Source organism: Prionailurus viverrinus, chromosome D1 (genome assembly GCF_022837055.1).
Source record: "Prionailurus viverrinus isolate Anna chromosome D1, UM_Priviv_1.0, whole genome shotgun sequence".
Taxonomy (NCBI): Eukaryota; Metazoa; Chordata; class Mammalia; order Carnivora; family Felidae; genus Prionailurus; species Prionailurus viverrinus.
Window position 1 is genome coordinate 70,315,924 of NC_062570.1, and position 16,012 is coordinate 70,331,935.

At 42.2% G+C, this 16,012-nt stretch overlaps 1 long non-coding RNA gene across 1 annotated transcript in view; it reads left to right on the forward strand.

Moving 5' to 3' along the window:
• The first annotated feature begins 2,471 nt into the window (after positions 1–2,471).
• LOC125175991 (uncharacterized) overlaps positions 2,472–16,012 on the forward strand; it is a 96,947-nt gene continuing 83,406 nt past the window's right edge. The window contains exon 1 of the long non-coding RNA XR_007156090.1: positions 2,472–2,656. This is a non-coding gene — a long non-coding RNA (uncharacterized LOC125175991). The remainder of the gene's footprint in view (positions 2,657–16,012) is intronic.

Sequence of the window (16,012 nt, forward strand, 5' to 3'; positions counted from 1 at the left end):
AAAGGGGGGAGGGGCAGAGAGAGAGAGAGAGAGAGAGAGAGAGAGACACGGAATCTGAAGAAGGCTCCAGGCTCTGTGCTGACAGTTCAGAGTTCAGAGGGACCTGAACTCACAAACTGTGAAAAGTTGGATGCTTAATCGACTGAGCCACCTGGCCACCCCTTTTGGTAACTTTAAAACAGTGGTTTGTTTTAAGTACGTGTATGAATAACTTGCAATAAAATGGAGACATTTTTTGTTGCTGGAATTCTTCATGGGAAGAGAATTATATTTGTTGGGAAGAAATAAGGCAATGAGGAATGTGGAGCATGGCGGGGCACAGAAGGCAGGTGGGGTCTGGGCAGAGAAGCAAGACTGGTAAGACACTTAAAGTAACAAGATGGGGCGCCTGGGTGGCTCAGTCGGTTAAGTGTCCGACTTCAGCTCAGGTCACGATCTCGCGGTCCGTGAGTTCGAGCCCCGCGTCGGGCTCTGGGCTGATGGCTCAGAGCCTGGAGTCTGCTTCCGATTCTGTGTCTCCCTCTCTCTGCCCCTCCCCCGTTCATGCTCTGTCTCTCTCTGTCTCAAAAATAAACGTTAAAAATTAAAAAAAAAAAAAAAGTAACAAGAGAGGGTCACTATAGTGTGTTCTAAGGAGGTAGGTGGAGCCTGTTAACCTGCGGACCCTTTGCTTCCAGGACTGGGTAGTGAGGTCGGCATGTAAACTGGAGAGTAGGAATAAAGCAGAGCTACTTAGTAGAAGAGATAGGAAATTGAGATCCTCCAAGGTAAATCGAAGATGAAAGGATCCAGGAATTGAGTACTGGTGGGAAAGGAAGAGAGAGGGAAAGAAAATAACCAAATAAACTAAATAAAAGAAACAAAAGACAAAACTGCTGGCCAGAATGGGCAGTGGGCCTGCAGGATATGAGAGCCACCTCCTTCTTTTTAGGATCTCCATTCAAGTCCACATTGCTTACTCATGCCACGGGGGAGCGGGAGTGGGGAGGAGATGAGAAAACATGCTGAGTTCTACACCAGAGGTGATTCCTGACAGAAATAGGGTTTCAGGACAAGAGAACCAAGGAGTCTGATGGATCAGGGACAAGAGGACAGCTACATTTGGTTGCAAGTGACATAGAAGTTAACTGTACTGCCTCCCATTATATTTTGTACCAACCCCCCTGTCCAGACTCCAAGTTTTAAGAAATTCAAGGTCATTATCATTTTGTTGTACAAATAATTGCTTAGACTAACATAACTATATTATTGTTTTAATTAAAAAAAAACTGTGGAGACAGTGATCTTGTCTTTAAAACATGATAGTCCTTTCAGTATAATGTCTTAGATTAATAAAGACATGGCCTTTAATATCTGTTGGGAAGGAAGTGTCCAGACTGTTTCCTCTTTTGTTTCTATAGGAAACAATGTTTATAGTTGTGTGTACAGTGAGGGTCTGCAACAAGTAGTGTATATTTTCAAACAATATTTTTAACAATTTAACAATTTTCGTGTATCACGTTCAGGCTTCTGCAGCTGTAGAGTCTCACCCCGGATCCCTTGCTTGTTCATACAGAAGTGTATTTGCAATAGCAAATGTACAGGTTTAGAATTTTTGCCTGTTAGTGATTGTTTCGCATGTGTCATGTTTTGGTTGGGATGCTCAATGGTGAACAAGTACTGTGGATGTGGAGGTGGGAAGTAGTTTTAATTATGTGCAATTGGTCACAAGGCCTAAGTTGCAGTAACTATGGCTGTTTTATTTAACAATGCTTTGTTGCTTTGTATGCATTACCGTTTGGGGGTAAAGATTGGGCGTCTATCCAACAGGGAGCCACAGTATTTAAATCGACCAGCCTAATGTTTCAACTACTTTGAAGTGGCCAAATGTAAATTAAAAGCCTTAATTAAGGTGATGCAATTTTGTATGACTTAGTATCAGTAGTTCAATAAATTTGGATTGCTGTGCAAGAGCTTGCATTATTATATATATAAAATATATATTATATATGTAATATGCTATATATATATATACTATATACCATATACATATATATACATATATATACTATATTCTATATATACATGGCGCCACCTCTCCAACCCTTTGAGTACTCTCTCCTCCCTTTGAAATCCAGACACCATCTTCTCTAAATTCCTTGAAGCTCCAAGATAGATCCAATTTTTATTTGTTTATTTACTTTTACACCCATCTTTTCAACCAGACTGTTAAGTCAACAAAAGCGTGTATGCTTTTTTTCTTTTTTTTAAATCACTACATAGCCAGGACCTAACCTTGAACCTGGTGTACAGAGAAGTACATCGTGTTTGTCAAATGAATGAATGAGCAAACTGTGGCCTATTCTCCTTTATTTCATTGTTCAGCCTGTCTCTAAGTTCTAGTCGGTTTTTCCTTTGTTCCTCTCTGACATTCACCTCCTCTTGTCCATACCCGCTGCTTCTGTGTAAAAGGGTGCAGAGGATGATGAAATAGGCCAGACCATGGCGAGTGGACATGCCCACCAGAATGGAGCAGCTCCTGGCGATAAACCCCACCTCAGGCAAAAATGAACCATGAGGCACCAAGTGGGAAGATGGAGTCCAGTGCCTGGAACTCCTGGTCCAAGCAGGGAGTGGGCTTTGTGCTGTTATACAGCTGTACGGAGGGAACAGCCAGGTATGTGGGCAGGTGTTGGGACCTATGAGATATTGAAGAGGAGGCATGTGTCTGGAGGACTTGAGGCTTGGGGATGAAACGTGTGTGTGTGTGTGTGTGTGTGTGCACACTCACACTCACCTACACAGGGAAAAAGAATAGAATCAGAGAGAGAGAGAGAGAGGGTGGTGGCCACACAGATAGAATAGCAGCCTTGTCACAAGAAGTGGTCCCCTGAGTCATTGAGTCTTGTAAGAACAAGATGGGTCTCTGAGCTTGCAGAGAAGTCACCAAGCATTTCCAGCTATGAAATCGGGATGTGTGGTGTGAAGGAGACAGCCAGGTAGATTCCTCCTACATCAAAGTTTCATACCTCCTCAACTGTGGACTAGTAAAACAATTTTAATTTCTCCCCACTCTCATCCCACGTGCACAATTCATCTTGATCCTCTTGCTAAAGCTCTGATGGAATCATGGCATTTTTGCTAGACTTGCCATAGCTCCCTATTGACAGCAAAAGTAGAAACTCGCCGTGGCATTCAAAGCCCAATCAATCTGTACTCTTTCTCCCCAGTTTAAGCAGATCATTCTGTTTCCATAATGTATGTTGTCCTTTGCTGCCTTCCTGCTTTCGATTTGGTGGTTTCCTTATTCTTGAAGACCTTCCCCATTTTTACTCCTGGGCAAGTCAGCTCGGTGCTGCAGGAAAAGACACATCTGGGCTTCGACTTTGGTTCTCTCCTCTAATAGTTGCTGTTTTGGTGTATGCTGTCCAAATCCCCACTTTACTTATCAGTTTAATGGGGATGGCGGTACCTGTTTGGTAGGGCTGCTGGGAGGATTAAGTGTGATGTCTCATGCTAGTTCCTGGCACATAGCTGGTGCTCAAAACTGTTGCTGTCCCATTTCTCAAAACCATTTCAGCTGACATCTCCTTCAGGTGCCCCTCAACCACACATGACCTTGTTTCCCCTCGACCCTCACAGACACGATTGTTAACTCTCTATGGCATTTGCGTTTCCTGTATTTTATTAAGATTGTCTGGTGGCGCCTGGGTGGCTCAGTCAGTCGTGTGTCTGACTCTTGGTTTTCGCTTGGGTCATGATCTCACGGTGCTTGGGTTTGAACCCTGCATCGGGCTCTGCACTGACAGTGTGGAGTCTGCTTGGGATTCTCTTTCTCCCTTTCTCTCTGCCCCTCCCGCGCACTCTTTCCCTCTCAAAATAAAATTAAAAAATGAAGACAAAAAAAAAAAAAAGGTTGTTCCATCTCCCTCTTTAGATTTATACTCTTGAGGACAAAGCCTAAATATCTTTTTCTTAGCAGCCTCCGCAGAAGGTATTACAAAACCAGTGCAGTGACTGGCAGCCATGCTCGAAGTATTTAATAAACATTTGTTGCACCTAATTGAAATGTCCGAAACAACCTGATCCCATTGTTATTCTGACAAACATCAGTCTTAGGAGCCACAACCATCCCAGGCTATCATGCATTATTCATGCGAAAGTCGCCTTCAGTGCTCTGGTTTCTTGGTCCTGCATCAGAGGAGGAGGCTGGACACATTTGCATTTCAGAAGATGTGATCTCTCTCCCCATCAGCGTGTTCCAGCCCCAGCGAGCTTAGCTCAGCATTGCCAGTCACCCAACCACAGAAGCTCTGGCAAGAATATCGGCCTTTCAATGCAACTCCAGCTCAAAATATATCATTTGCTCTCTCACATCCTTCGTATTTCTGAAAAGCAGAACTCTAGCAGTAAGTGCAGACCCAGAGGAGTGAAATTGTTTAGTAAAAGAAGACATACATTTGGCTTTAAAAATGTCTGTGGAAAGGAAGTATAGAAAATCTGGATGTGGATGTAGCTGGATTTTCCATGAGAAGACACATACAGAGTCCTCCTTTATTTTTAGTTAACTCAGTAAAAAGTTTGAGGTTTATGCTGTCACAGAGCAGGTAGGCCTGTGATATTTACATAGCTGATTTCTTCATGTGCTTTGACAGGTGTACCACAGTTCTGACAGTGAAAAACCCATCTTCTGCCCCTCATCACACCAGATGTTGATGTTATGTTGGGGTGTCCTGACAACATCCTGAAGCTACCCTCAGAGAACTGAGGATTTTCAGAGTCTAGTTGGAATATAAAACATAGTTATTTTAATTGATTTACTTACAAAGTGACATTTCTGGGAGGACTGCACAGTCAACTAAAGATCATTTCAAGTTGAGTTGCAAGAAAACCCACAGTCTTGTTCCTTACACATATTATTCTTGCCAAATTCCTATCAGGCCCTCACTAGTGGAGCCCCTATATCTTTGCAGATATGTTCTCTCTGCTTGGAATGCTTCCCATCCATGTACTTATGGGGATAAGGCCATCTTCTGCTAAGATCAAATGTCATCTTTCGAGTTGCTCCCTCTTTTTTGTTCCCACGTAATTTGACACACCTTTTCCAGTGCTGCTTTTTATATTGCTACAATTATTTGCTTATATGCCTGTCTCTTTTTCTAGATTGTGAATCCTTCAGTGATGACAGAGATGATTTTCTTTTCCAAGACCATGTTTCTGCTTCTCTTTGTATTCCATGACCTGCATGGAAATTAAAACAAAACACAATCCGCAGGTCAATCTCAAGGAATTGGCAGTTATGAATACAAACAGAACAGCTTAAAATTCTGTTCTACAATGATAAGAATCATAGAAAACTGTAAAAAAAAAAGTACAGTGGGTACTATACAAGATTGTAATGGTGAAACACAAGGTAGATACAATCCAAAAATACATAGTAGCTGAAAACAAAGAGAACAAAGAAATATCAAGAATGCTTCCTAGCTGCTCCACTGTCGCCTGATGGAGTCTATATAAACAAGAAATAAACACAGATAGTGTTCAGTCACACCCTTCCACTCTTCTATTATTTACTCTTGGTTCTCTTAGGAACCACCCTTTTCCACTTATGACCATTTTTACTTACCTTCAAATAGGTGGTTGAGATAATAGTTATAGTTTAGATGCAATACTTGGTTTCACCGCTCATTATTTATGTTATTTCTATAGCCAAAATTTCTCCTCCTAACACTCATTACTCTAGATAAGGCCCTCCAGTTATTTCAACAGAATAGCTATTTGAGTTCTATGGTTCCTAAAAATTTTCAGGTCTTAGAATATCTTCCATGAAAAAATAATAAGTTGTATGGACACAGCCATCTGGTATCACTCTCTTTTTCTTTAAAAATTCTGAAACTAGAATTCATTGTCTTTGGACACGAGTGTAAGTTGTACTAGAGGAGTAAGAAATTATCCTAATTGGGGCCCATTGGAATTTTTTCTATAGGTAGTGCATCTTGACAAGATAAACGCATGGCTGAGAGATGGTATCTAGATATTGTGAAATATCTGTGTCCCTCCCAATTTTATGTCCCATCCACCTGATTCCTACCTTCATCTCATCACAGGGAATGACTGTTATAATACCTACTTAATCGACATAACACCAGAAGAAATTTCTTATGCGCCAACAAGGAAACATAAACATATATACTTTTTTCCTCTTTTTACCAATAGGAAGAGGGAGATGGAGTGAAGACAATTATTTTAATTTGCTTGGATGAACGCAGGGTATAGAAGACACAGAAGGAGGTATATTAGCTCTCGGATTATGCTAATGGTCAATGAGGAGGCACGAAAGAAGTAAGAAAATCCAAAGAGAATCTAATTCCTTATCTGCCATAAAAGAAAGTCTAAAGTTATCCTGGAATAGATAGAATTAAATTGATGGTGACGGTACACGGAATATTTATAGAAGGTCTGAAGTTCATGATGAGCAATGTAAAAACAGAGTGTTTGCCTTCTAAATCATTCTAGAATAAAGAAAAGCTAATATTGCTTGTACATCAAAAATTCATTACATAAAAGGGACCTCAAGGAAAAATAATGTTTAAAAGCATAAACTAGGATGACAGACCTAGTATTGTGATGGTATCGCGCTATCTGCTTTGAAATAGTGGTTTGATAAGTTACAGTTTATTGGCCCTTTGGAAGGTGGTGAAGGTAAAGGAAATGATCTTTGTAAAGACTGAGGTGTGATGAGAAAAAGCATTTAAGGTGTGGAGTTAAGTAAAAAGCTGATAAGTAGATTGGGATTGCAGCGATGAAATAAATCTGGACAGGGGAGGGCCATGTGGCAGGGTGAAGGTGTTGAAATTACAGAATTTATTTTTGTTACTATTTTGCTTAATTGAAACTCTTCTCCGTTTTTGTTTTTATATTTACCTTTTCATACATTAAATAAAAAATCACAGTATCAATGTTCATCATCTATGAGACCCTCCTGAGATATGTTTTTAGAAGGTTAAAAATCTCTTCTCACTGCTCTCCGTTCCAATCCTCCTGAGATGATCAACATTAATAAGCTGTTGTATGTTTTTTACAATTTCCTTTATGCTCAAACAGAAACACGTATTTAGGACCTTTATGGTTGGTGTTGGTGTTTGTTTTCATAGAAATGGAATTGTACTATAAATGTAACTCTGCAAATCACTTTTTGTACTTAACAGTACACCATGGGCAAGTAGAGACAGATTTATTTCAATCTTTTAAAGAGTTGCATAATAATTTATGATATGAATATATTACAGTTGAATCGAGCACATCCCTTATTCCTGGGCATTTATGTTCTTCCCAGATTTTTACTTCTCTAAACAATGATGCAATAAATATTTTGTTAGATATATCCTTATATATTGGAGCTTTTATTTCTGTTAGGTAGATTTTCCAAAGTGGGATTTCTAGACAGTTGGTTGTATTGTCTATTTAAAAAGAAAGAACTTGGAGAAAAATGTGTTTTTGTAAATTCATGCATATTTACTTTTGCCCTAGTTTTCCAAGATGATCATTCTTTGTAGGACTAAAGATAAAAGTTTGAATTTGGCTTCCTCTAGGTCCCATCTTGGTCCATTCTGGATGAAATCTTAGCTCAGAAGATGGGGACGCATGCATTTTGAGGGAGAAGAGAAGCGTAATAGGTGGGCATGTGGGTGGCTCAGTTGGTTCTAAATTGGTCTCAGGTCGTGATCTTGTGGTCCGTGCGTTCAAGCCCTGCACATTGGGCGATCTGCTGTCAGCACAGAGACTGCTTCACATCCTCTCTCCCCGTCTCTCTCTGCCCCTCCCCCACTGTCTCTCTGTCTCCAAAATAAATCAACTTTAAAAAAAGTTAAAGAAGAGTAATAGGAGGAGTCAGAGAAGAAGTGAGCAGGGCCAAGGAGGAAGAGAATTTCAAGGAAGGTAGATGGTCAACAGAGTTAAATGCTGCTGAGAGATAGAGGAAAAGCATCCTTTTTATTGATGAGGAGAAAGGCTGTTCACAAAACTTCATATGTATCTTTCCTTGGAACAAGGTAATATGATACTCCTTCCATTCTTTTGATGTTAGGCATTACCATGTGACTTGTTTTAGTGAGTAAAATGAGAGCCGAAGTGACATATGACACTATGAGATAGAAGACATCAAGGGGCGATGCTCAGTATCCTATGCCTCTTTTTCCCTATCACAGTGACTGGTACCATTCTAGATACGGAGACTCTATAAACCAGAGTCCCTGAGTGAGGACATATGGCGGACCAATGTGGGACGGACACATGTGGCATAGGTGAGATATAAACCCAGTTACTTTATGCTACTAAGGTTTTAGGGTTGTTTGTTACCACAGCGTAACTTAGCCTATCCTGTCTGATACCTAGAGAAAAGGTTCAGCTGAGAAATACTGAAGTCTGGTCTCAAGGGGGTAAAAAGTAATCAGATTGTAGCTCAGGGGGTTAAAGAGGGGGCGTGTAGTCAGGCAGCCTAAGTAGCAAGTGTTGAATTCCTTTCAAGGTTGCTTCAGGGCTATCTGAACCCAGTTCTGCCAGTTGGTTAAATAAATGCTCTTTGGGGAAATCTAGGAATAATTCTAGAAGAACACTTTTAAAATAAACCTAGAAACATTAACTGCATAAATAATGACAGAACCCAAGACATATACTGTAGAATTCTTTATATATAGATTAAGACTCCAGCAGCTTTTATGCATCTTAAGTTTACTGAAGCTATAAGAATATCCCACAATAAATTCCTCTGTGTTTACTTCTAGGAAAAAATTTGTGTCGCTGGCTGAAATACATTTCCTTTTATTAGTTAATGAGAATCATGTCAATATCCTTACAAAACGCTTGTCCTTGCTCTTTTCTTATCTTTACTTTCAAGGGGTTGAAAGACCATCCTTTACCTCAATGGTTTGACACCCTGTCTGCCCTCAGGGGCTAGCTTGTGGGGCAGAGAAGCATCAGGCATGGGGTTGTGCTGGAAAATCTGGAGGGCTAGACAACTCAGGGTGGTGAATGCAGTGAAGGTTGTTATTGACTGTGGCCACGACAACTTGGCATATTCCATAACTAGAAGAGATCCATCAGAAATTCTATGGGAACAACAGAATAGAGGGAGGTGTGTGTGTGTCCACGTGCATGCGTACCGACTTTACTGAGGATGGCCCTTGAACCAGTGGTCAGATAACTAGTAAAATCCAGCGATATCCTGAGAATCGTTCAGCTGTAGTTGGACAGTCTGAATGTAGAAAACAATGTTGATAAGGTCCTGGTTCCCAGCAGATAAGCCCAGAACTGTCTACTACACAAGATGAGAGTTTTTGAAACTGCAAGTCACATGCTTTTAGGGGATTGTGAAATTGATTTAGAGCCTCCTGACCCAAATTTTTTAAAAAGAACATATGGAATAGAAAAATCAGCATGCAGCTTGTGTAGTAAAGTTTAGGTTTTGTTTTTGTTTATTTTTAAATAAAACTTTGGTTGCAGTCTGTGTGTGTGTATGTATGTGTGTATGTGTGTGTGTGTCCCAGCTTGTGACGAAGAATGTATTTCTTACCGTGGGTTCTGGGTCAAAACATTTTTTAAAAAGTTTATTCATTTATTGTTGAGAGAGAGCATGAGCAGGGGAGGGGCAGAGAGAGGGAGAGAGACAATCCTAAGCAGGCTCTGTGCCGTCGGCACAGAGTCTGATGTAAGGCTCAAACTCACAAGACCGTGAGATCATGACTTGAGCCAAAACCAAGAGTTAGACGCTCAGCTGACTGAGCCACCCATGTGCCCCTGGGTCAAAACAACTTACAAGCCACTAGTCTAGAGCCCACCGGGAGCCTAAATTTGTTCTCTGAGGACAGAGGCAGACCGGCACAGCCCCGAGACACCCAAAGTGGTGATATCAAAAGATGGGCGAAAACTGGTCATTGCTGAGGAAAGAGCTCCTTCGAAAGCTAACGCCAGTGGTGGTTACCACTGACTTTTGAGTGAACCGGGGCTTCCCAAGCCTGCAGACAAGAGATGTAAATGAGTGTGTGCTAGCATGGCTGAACATAGTTTGTTAGAGTCAATAAATGCTTAAATTGGTATACCATGTCAGTAGCAATTTGTATTAAATCCCTCTCCTTGATCTTGGATCAATTTCCTCCTGCATAATAAACCAGAGGGATAATCGGAGAGAGGCACTGAAGGTCAAACCAAAGGAGTGAGGCCGAACACAAGGGCCTAAGCGTGAATAGCATTGGAGCCTGGACAATCATTCAGGTGCAGGGCCTTCCCGGCAAAGACTGAAGGTGTGGAAGACCTGGTTTTAGGTGACTCTGCTGCTCAGCGTGAGGGCAAATCCGAGTGGTTAAAGTAGCCATGAAGGTCCAAACATCTTTTCCTACGTGCTACGGCTTTGTTATTCTATTTCTGGGTGATACTACTTTTGAACCTTTCATTAAAAGCCACTTTGAATTCTTTTCCTAAACCAGTGGTATTGCAAGTGACAGAGAAGTAAATGGAGATTGGTAAGGCTATAGCTCATTTTATTTTATTTTGTGCCTTATCCTCTTGTTTATGCCACCCCTTTGGCAAGTTTATAGGCTGTTGTTTTTTCCTATCAGTAGAAGTTTTACAGAGCATCCAACATGCCCAACAATGACGGTACTGGGGATTCACAGATATTTAAACTGTCATAACAGTTTTTATTAAATCATTACCTTCTGGTAATGCAGGCATAATTTTCTGACCTCTGAAGACTGTTCCAGCCGTAGAACCAGAATCATCCCAGGACTGAGAGGTTTTTTTTGCCCACTATTTTCAAAACTTCGGCTGTGCCTGGCATGCTGCAAACATACCTGGCCGTCCAGACTGAGAGTGTAATTCTGGGTGTGGACAGTGTCACCCCTGTTAAATTGCTGATATAGAAGAATTCTTTTTAGGCTATTGTCAGCGATAGAGCGCAAAACACATGTCTGTTTCGACATTTCTCTTTTCCCCCTTTGTTTGCAGGAAGATTGTAAGAATGAAAAGACCTTCCTTAGAATGGTAGTAGCATATTTTATTTAACCTAACACTGCTTAATAAATAGGAACACATCCAAGTTACAACATAGAGCAAGACTTGTTTTTTTGAAATGTAAACATAAATCCTTACGAAAAACTGATTAACCTTTGTCACACTGTTAATTACCTTCAGTCACTCCTTAGCCACACTCATTTATTCCATTGTTTATTTATCTGTTTATCTGCAAGTAGAGTAAACCAGTCTATAAAGATTTGCTGTTTGGCCCATTACAGCCTCTAACAATCAGGTTGTCACTGCCGGTGTCAGTTTACATCATGGTCACTTGTCCTTGTGCATGCTTAGCTCAGATTAACTCTGAAATTCAGATTTTCCCTTACTCTACAACATATGGCTAATTTTTTTTAAAGGATCCATTCTTATCTTGCCTTATAACCATTTAAAATCTATAGGAAGGGGCACCTGGGTGGCTTAGTTGGTTAAGCATCTTACTTTGGCTCAGGTCATGAGGCTCAGGTCATGATCGTGCAGTTCATGAGTTTGAGCCCTGCGTCAGGTTCCATGCTGACAGCTCGAGCCTGGAGCCTGCTTTGGATTCTGCGTCTCCCTCTCTCTCTGCCCCTCCCTGCTTGTGTTCTCTTTCTCTCCCATAAATAAATAAACATTGAAAAATAAAATAAAATATGGGGCACCTGGGTGACTCAGTCCATTAAATGTCTGACTTTGGTTCAGGTCATGATCTTGCAGTTCATGAGTTCGAGCCCCGTGTCCGGCTCTGTGCCGACAGCTTGGAGTCTGGAGCCTGCTTCTGATTCTGTATCTCCCTCTCTCTTTCTCTGCCTCTCCCCTGCTTACACTCTGTCTTGCTGTCTCTCTCTCTAAAAAATAAATAAACATTAAAAAATTTAAATAAAATAAATAAAATAAAATCTATAGGAAAAAAAAATCAAATCAATTTTAAAATCCAAACAGATATTTTTCATAATCTTAAGTACTACTGTTCCATTTTGTAAACATTCTAATATGTATTTTGGTAACAGCTATAAAATATCTAAAACAAAAAAAGCTGTATGTCCCTCCCACCTATCCATGTCCCTGCCGCCTTTCCCCAAGAAGCCAACAGAAATTTTCTTAAAGGGAGGTTTGGATTGCATTTGGAGACAGCAGGAGCGAACTTTAAAGATAACATGGTTTACATATGTGCTGGGATTTCTAATCACCCCTTCCTTGGCTGGCTTGAAAAATTAAACATGCCGTGTCCTATGTACAACCAGATGTGCATGGCTCCTCGTTGCTTTGAACAGTTCCAGAACCTTAGTAATTTGAGTTTATCTCAAAAATTACGGAACTGCACGGCAAGAAATTAAACTAAAAATTACGTTCATCCATCACCTTTTATGAGCCATGGAAAACTACATGGGGAATAAATCTTTGCAAGCAAGACAGTTTCTGTTATAAGTGGTTCTTCTCACTTCAAATGCATTAATATTCAAAACCATAACCTGTCGTGTGCTCAGCTTTGTGTGAGAAGGGGAACAAATCAATCCCCTCCTTCTGTTTACTGTGTTGATTAACACTGTTCTGTCTGTGCCTGGGGTTTGGGAAGGGCCGCTCTTTCTCCCTTAAAGGGGTAGGCACCCAGGAAGCCCAGAAGAAGGGGAGGGAATCAGCACCTATCATGTGCCTACTGTGGTCCATGCTCGGTGACCCTAACAATTCCAAGAGGGTTTTGTTACCCTCACTTTCTAGTGGAGGAAAACAAAGCTCAGAGAGCCTGTGAAACTCTGGCAGGCTGACACAGCTAGACAGTGTGAGGCCAGGTCTGAATCCAGCTCAGTCGAACTCCAAAAGCTGCTTGGATTCCTCCATGACACCCCTCAAAAGGCAATCAAAGGGACCAAGAAAATGATGCCTCAAGCAACTGGAGCCTTTCAAGTGTCTCCAGAGTGGAGAATGGAGAGTTCTTCCTATTGCCAGTTCCTAAAGATGGCTCCTTCACTCCACTCACAGACTGTCCAGAAGTCACAGCAAGCTTTTCACTCTCTGTGTGACCGTCTGGCTTGTGAGTGGGAGTTGCCACGAGTGACTCAGGCCATGTGTCCCCATATAGCCCTCATGAGGGTGTGGGAAGCTCTCATCTCAACTTGTTCTGAAGTGATGCATTCCTGTCTGGATGACATTGTTATTCCCTAGGTGTGTGGCAGTTGGTCCCCCTTCCCTAACCTCCAAATAGTTGTCAAAGTCAGAAGAAATGCCTTTCAAGCAGAAACCCAGTCTCTCTACCCTTTGCAGAAAGTCAACTTACAGTCTCCTTGGCTGGCAACCATCTGAAGGGCCCTGCTAACTCTTTACAGCTCTCTGCTTGGACCCGAGGCACTGATTGGTGCTCGTGGGAAGAAACCAGAGAGCAATTTTTCTCTGCAGCTGTCCCGAGTTCAAGGCTGTCTATGCAGCAGCCTTAGATGGTATCTGTTTCACAGCAGAGAACAGTCTCAAGCCTTTTCCACAATCAAGATGCCCTGTTTGTAAACATCCAAAACTGTAACTGTGTCCCTGGCCCATTACAGAGAGGCGGATGCCTGGTCACCCACTGCCTCCACAGAACAGCAGGTGCCCTCCATGTGATGCCTCGTGACAGCCTCTGGAGAAAGGGTCCTATTGTGAACGACATTCTTATCTCTATCCACAGCCCATCATCCCCCGTTGGGCTCCCAGCACTCACTCTGTAGACTCCCTAACATCCCCTAGGTCCTCAGCCCCTTGTGGGCCACCCCACCCACCTAGCCAATCAGCTTCCCTGCCTCTGCCCATGAGCAGCTCAGCCTTCCTGGAGAGAAACTGCACAATTACGCCAAATGGTGTCACAGACATTGCATTTCGAGCTACATTTAGCAGCGCTCTCAACACAGCCCAGTAGGAAACAATCATCGCTGGGTGATTCTCCATCACAGTCACACGCCCCGGGGACTGGCCTGAAGCTCTCCGCCTGGCCCTGAGGTCAGTGATCATTCCTTTCCTCTCTCCCTAACTCCAGTTCTTACAGCACACTTGTTCGGAATTAATGATTCAGAGCTCCTCAAAGGTAGGGTCCAGGTTTTGTTCACATTTGTGGTCATATGTTGAGTAAGTGATATAAATGAGCAAACAGGATAAAACAGCTTAGCCTAGGTCCCCACAAACTGAGTCCTCTCTCCTGAGAATCAAAATCAAGGAGAAGGGAGGGAGATGAAGTTAAATTGGGCACTAAATGATTTTTCTAAGCCCTGTGATCAGCACAGCTGCCTACATCATCTCATGTAATCCTCACCCAAGTCTGAGGGGTAGATAACATTATTTCCACTTTACAGGTATAGAAAAGTAAGTGGTCCAGGCTCACCTAACTCTGCTGCTCATGCTCTCTTCTGTGCTTTTTGCTATCTGACTTCCCACCTGCCCTTCCACGGTTACCTCCTCAAGTTCCCTAATAACCCAGGGAGCTTATGAGCAGTTGGTGTCCATGGAAGTTCCTTGGGAGGAGGTACCATTCGAGTTGGCCTCTGCAGACAACAGTGAGATGAAGACATCCCCCAAACTTTCAAGCTCTCTGATGATACTTGGCACAGGAGGCAGGAGGGGGCTGAGCCACGTATTAGTTTGAACACATTTGATTTTGATTGCAAGTGACAGGTGTCCAACTTCAGAGAGAGAGAGAGAGAGAGAGAGAGAGAGAGAGAGAGAGAGAGAGAGAGAAAACACTGTGTGTCAAGTGCCCAGGAAATCTGAGGCATATTTGTGGGTTGTTTGGGTATGGAGCCCCAACAACGTCATTAGCAGGTGGCCCTTCTCCTGTCTCTGCCTAGGTGTTCCTCCCCTCCTCACCTATGTTGGCTTCATCATGAGGTAGACTGTCTCTACATGGTGGCCATATCTACATCTGTAAGCTACATTGTCCTCATGACTCTTACTATGTTGCACCCCCATTCCCCAACCTCTGGTCTCTGTCTGAGCTTCTTTAGAGCACGGCCCATACCTTCATCTATATTCCCAGGGCCTGGCCCAATGATCACCCACTAAATAGATGAAAGATGAATGAATACAACCTGCTGGTCCTCTTCATGTCCGGACTGGCCAAGTTCACTGCTGGTGATAAGGGAGGCAGGAAGAGCAGATCTGAGAGGAAGTTTCTCTTTGTGTATCCTTCCACTTAGTTTTTAATTCTAGCACTGTTTGCCTTTGTTCTCTGGTGACTTTTGACAGATCTCTTCCTTCCTTGATCTCCAGTCAAGAGTTGGTGGGAGTAGGGGGTGGGGGAGAAGGAGGGATGCGCTGATGGGAGGGGGGACCACTAATATTTGCAGCAGTGTTTAGAGAAGCAAATGTTCTAAAATTAGATTAGGTGATGACTGCACAACTCTGTGGATAGACTAAGAAGCAGTGAATTGTGCACTTTAAATTGGTGGATTATATGGTATGTGAATTATGTCTAAATAAAGTGGCTTAAGAAAAGATTTAGAAGGAAAAAAAAATCCAGAAAAGGGTAACATTACAACATGGAATAAACAGAAAGCCCACTATATTACCTTTCCCTAGATTTACTCTAATTATAGTTACTATGTTATTGATAATACACTGTCTATACAGTTACCATATATTGCTATAATCATGCTGGGAAAGAAAAGGTAGGGACTTGTGTCTGTTTTCTGCATGGTGTTCTCCTTAGAGTCTAGAACGGTGCCTGGTATATGGTAGGTGTGGTAAATTGCAGAAAGTGGGCGCAAATTCTTTGTAGTTCCTCTCGTCAAAAGTCTACCTCTCCTCTTCTGACTCTGAGCTTGGCCACATGACTTGATTTGGCCAAAGGGACATTAACGTACATGATGCAAGTACAGCTTTAAAAGTACTAGAGCACTGAGGCTTACCCTTGTCTGGGACTGGAAATCCTTCCATCACCATGTGAAAAATCCCAGGTTAGCCTCCTGGAGGCTGACAGACCCAATGAAGCACAGACAATGAGCTGTCCCAGCCAGGGTTTCCTAGACCT